We start from the raw sequence: 5,111 nt of genomic DNA, 5'->3' as shown, positions 1-5,111 counted from the left end.
GTACACGCAGGGTGACCAGGGGGCTTCCCACCACCAACACAACTAACCATCCAAACCGGGCACAGGGTGGCAGAGTCACATCACCGGGGCATCAGCTTAACCAATCACCCTCCTCTCCTGACTCACCCGGGGATGGGGGGGGGGACATTAAACCACATCTCAAATAATCGGAGCTGTGAGGAGGATACAGAGATGTTTCAGTGTGATTTGGACAGGTTGAGTGTGTGGGTATCTGCATGGCAGATGCAGTATAATGTGGATAAATGTGAGGTTATCCACTTTGGGAGCAATAATAGGAAGACAGATTATTATTTGAGTGGGTGTAAATTGAGAGAGGCGGATACTCAGCGAGACCTTGGAGTCCTCGTGTATCAGTCGGTGAAAGTAAGTGCGCAGGTACAGCAGGCAGTAAAGAAGGAAAATGGTATGTTAGCCTTCATAGTGAGAGAATTTGAGTAGAGTCATAGAATGCTATAGTGTAAAAGGAAGCCATTTGGCCCATTTGCACTGACCACAGTCTCACCCAGGCCCTATTCCCATAACCCCATGCATTTATCCTAGCTCGTCCCCCTGACACAAAGGGACAATTTAGCACGGCCAGTCTACCTCACACGCACATCTTTGGACTGTGGGAGGAAACCGGAGCACCCAGAGGAAACCCACACAGACACGGGGAGAACATGCAAACTCCACACAGTGACCCGAGCCGGGAATTGGAATATAGAGATGTTTTACTGCAATTGTACAGGGTGTTGGTGAGGCCACACCTGGAGTATTGTGTACAGTTTTGGTCTCCTCATCTGAGGAAGGATGTCCTTGCTATAGAGGGAGCACAGCAAAGGTTTACAGTGAAGAATACAGAGAATGTAGGAGAGAACTTAAAAGGGGCATCAGAAAGGCAAAAAGGGGCCATGAAATGGCTTTGGCGGGTAGGATTAAAGAAAATCCTAAGGCATTTTACTCCTATGTTAGAAATAAAAGGATGGTTAGAGGGAAGATTGGTCCTCTCAGGGACAGAGGAGGGGAACTATGCTTGGAGCCTGGGGGAATGGGGGAGATCTTGAATGAATACTTTGCGTCGGTATTCACGCAGGAGAGGGGCCTGATGTCTGGTGCTGTGCTTGAGGAGTTTGAGGATCCGTTGAGGGAAATAGTCATCACGAGGGAAGAGGTGTTGGGACTTTTAGACAGTATAAAGACGGATAGATCTCCGGGGCCTGATGGCATCTATCCCAGGCTGCTAAGGGAGGTGAGGGATGAAATTGCTGGGCCTCTGACGCAAATCTTTGTCTCTTCTTTGGACACAGGTGAGGTCCCAGAGGATTGGCGCATTGCAAATGTAGTACCGTTGTTTAAGAAGGGTCAGAGGGATAACCCAGGGAATTATAGGCCGGTGAGCTTGACTTCAGTTATAGGCAAGCTAATGGAGAGGATCCTCAAGGATAGGATGTATGAACATCTGGAGCGCTGCAATCTGATCGGGTACGCAGCATGGCTTCGTTACAGGGAGGTCGTGCCTTACGAATCTAGTGGAATTTTTTGAAGAGGTGACAAAAACGGTTGACGAAGGACAAGCCGTTGATGTTGTCTATATGGATTTCAGTAAGGCGTTTGACAAGGTCCCTCATGGTAGGCTGATAGAAAAGGTGAAGGCTCATGGGATACAAGGCCAGGTATGTAGATGGGTGGAGAACTGGCTTGGGAGGAGGAGACAGCGGGTAGTAGTGGAAGGCTCCTTTTCCAATTGGAGGTCTGTCACCAGTGGGGTGCCGCAGGGCTCGGTACTAGGACCTCTTCTATTTGTGGTATATATTAATGACTTGGAAGAGGGGGTAGGTGGTGTGATCAGCAAATTTGCTGATGACACCAAGATGGTTGGATTGGCGGGTACTGAGGAGCAGTGCCTGGCAATGCAACAGTACATAGACAGGCTGGTAGATTGGGCAGATAGATGGCAAATGGAATTTAATCCGGAGAAATGCGAGGTGATGCACTTTGGCCGGAATAATGTGGAGGGGAGTTATACGATAAAAGGTAGAACTATCCGGAGTATAGATACGCAGAGAGACCTGGGGGTGCAAGTGCATAAGTCCCTGAAGGTGTCGGTACAGGTGCAGAATGTGATGAGGAAAGCGTATGGTATGTTAGCCTTCATAGGAAGAGGTATAGAATATAAGAGTAGGAGTCTGATGTTGCAGTTGTATAGAACGTTGGTTAGGCCTCACTTGGAGTACTGCGTCCAGTTCTGGTCGCCATACTACCGGAAGGATGTAGAGATCCTGGAGAGAGTGCAGAGGAGATTTACCAGGATGCTGCCTGGTATGGAAGGGCTGTCTTACGAGGAAAGATTGGATGAACTTGGGCTGTTTTCCCTTGAGAGACGTCGGCTGAGGGGGGATCTAATAGAGGTTTATAAGATTATGAAGGGGATAGATAGAGTAAATGGTGGTAAGCTTTTTCCGCTACAAGAAATGGATAGAACGAGGGGTCACGGGCTTAGGGTGAGGGGGGCTAGGTATAAGACAAATATTAGAGGGCAGTTTTTCACGCAAAGGGTAGTGGGGGTGTGGAATGCACTGCCGAGTAAGGTGGTGGAAGCAGGCACGCTAGGGTTGTTTAAGAGTCACTTAGACAGCCACATGAGCGGGCTACATATAGGGGGATATAGTAGGCCTTACTGAACATTGTAGGCTTGGGATTACGTTTTGCCTCGAATGTTAGTCTTTGCCTGTTTAATAATGAATTTTTTTGTCTCCACAGGCATTTAAGTCCAGCAAGGGGCATGCATGCGGCAGGTTGTAGTGGGCTGCTCTTGGACGTTGCTTCGGGAGTTGCCTATTGCTTCATGTCGTTAGTGTGCTTAAACTGGACCATCTCGAGGGCAACATGACAGCTCAGAGACTATCTCTGTTGCTGTGCGGACACATGGATTTGGGCCTGTGTCTGTGGGAGTTTGCACGTTCTCCCCGTAGTTGCGTGGGTTTCCTCCGGGTGCTCCGGTTTCCTCCCACATCCCAAAGATGTGCTTTTAGGCTGATTGATTGGGTACTAAATTGTCCCTATATTGGACCTCCCTGATCCTCGCACATTAGGCGTAGACTAAAATCATGAATAGGTCACTGAGACAGTGGGACGGCGGCGCGGGCTCGTTGGGCCGAAGGGCCTGTTTCCCGTGCTGTGTTGTTCTTTGTTCTTTGTTCTTGTTTACCAGGCTGATCCCTGGGATGGCAGGTCTGTCATATGAGGAGAGACTGAGTCGGTGAGGATTATATTCACTGGAGTTTAGAAGAGTGAGAGGGGATCTGATAGAAACTTATAAAATTCTAACAGGGTTAGACAGGGTAGATTCAGAAAGAATGTTCCCGATGGTGGGGGGAGTCCAGAACTAGGGGTCAGAGTTTGAGGATAAGGGGGAAACCTTTTAGAACTGAGGTGAGGAGAAATTTCTTCACCCAGAGGGTGGGGAATGTGTGGAATTCACTCCCACAGAAAGTAGTTGAGGCCAAAACGTTGTGTGATTTCAGGAAGAAATTAGATATCGCTCTTGGGGCTAAAGGGATTGAGGGATATGGGGGGGGGATCAGGATATTGAATTTGATGATCAGCCATGATCAAAATGAATGGGGGAGCAGCTCGAAGGGCCGAATGGCCTCCTCCTGTTACTAATTTCTGTGTTTCTCCCACTTTCGGGGGGTGGGGGGGCGGGTGAGCTGCCTTCTCGAACTCACTGCAGTCCCCATAGGGGGTAGGTACACCCACTGCGCTGTTAGGGAGGGAGTCCCAGGATTTTGACCCCAGTCACAGTGAAGGAATGGCTGATATATTTCCCAGTGACACAGAGTTGGCCGGGTGGGTAACAGTGAGTGTCTCGGGCTACAGGGAGATTTCGATGGAATGGCAGATAAACGGGCAGATGGAATTTAACCATGAAAAATGTGAGGTGATACACTTTGGAAGGAGTAATTTGATAAGGAAGAACTCAACGAATGGTAGGACACTAGGAAGTTCTGTGGAACAAAGGGATCTTGGTGTGTTTGTCCACAGATCTCGGAAAGCAGAATGGCGTGTTAGTCGGGTAGTGAAAAGTGCACGTGGGACACTCACCTTTATCAATCCAGGCACAGATTACAAAAGCAGAGAGGTCATGTTGGAGTTGTATCGAACTTTGGTGAGGCCACAGCTGGAACACTGTGTGCAGTTCTGGTCACCACATTACCAGAAGGATGTGATTGCACTGGAGGGGGTGCAGAGGAGAGTCACCTGGGACGGGATGGAACATTTAACTTATGAAGAGAGGTTGGATAAGCTTGGGTTGTTTTCATTGGAGCAGAGAAGATTGAGGGCGACCTGATTGAGGTGTACAAGATTATTAGGGACTCGGACAGAGTAGATAAGGAGCAGCTGTTCCCCTTAGTTGAAGGATCAGTCACAAGGGGGACACAGGTTCAAGGTGAGGGGCAGGAGGTTTAGGGGGATGTGAGGAAAAGCTTTTTACCCAGGGGGTGGTGAGGGTCTGGAACGTGCTGCCTTGGGAGGGGGGGGTGGAGATGGGGTGCCTCGCATCCTTTAAAAAGTATCTGGAGGAGCACTTGGCACATCATCACATTCAGGGCAATGGGCCCAGGGCTGGAAGGTGGGGTTAGGTGGGAGGTCAGGTGTTTCCAATGTGACAGTGCAGACTCGATGGGCCGAAAGGCCTCTCCTGTGCTGTGAGATTCAAGGGATGGTGAGTGAGTCGGAGGGGAACCTCCAGGTGGGGGGTGTCCCCGGTATCTGCTGCCCTTGTCCTTCTAGATGGTAGAGGTGGTGGGTTTGGAAGGTGCTGCCTAAGGAGCCTCGGTGAGTCACTGCAGTGCATCTTGTAGATGGTACACACGGCTGTCACTGTGTGTCGGGGGTGGAGGGAGTGAGTGTTTGTGGTTAGTGTGTCGATCGAGCGGGGCTGCTTTGTCCTGGATGGTGTGGAGCTTCTCGAGTGTTGTTGGAGCCGCACCCATCCAGGCAAGTGGAGAGTATTCCATCACACTCCTGACTTGTGTCCTTGTAGATGGTGGACAGGCTTTGGGGGGGAGTCAGGAGGTGAGTTACTCTCCGCAGGATTCCCAGAGAGA

Source organism: Carcharhinus amblyrhynchos, unplaced genomic scaffold (assembly GCF_965287045.1).
Source record: "Carcharhinus amblyrhynchos unplaced genomic scaffold, sCarAmb.v2.hapA scaffold_942, whole genome shotgun sequence".
Lineage (NCBI taxonomy): Eukaryota > Metazoa > Chordata > Chondrichthyes > Carcharhiniformes > Carcharhinidae > Carcharhinus > Carcharhinus amblyrhynchos.
Note: the sequence above shows the minus strand (reverse complement) of the source record.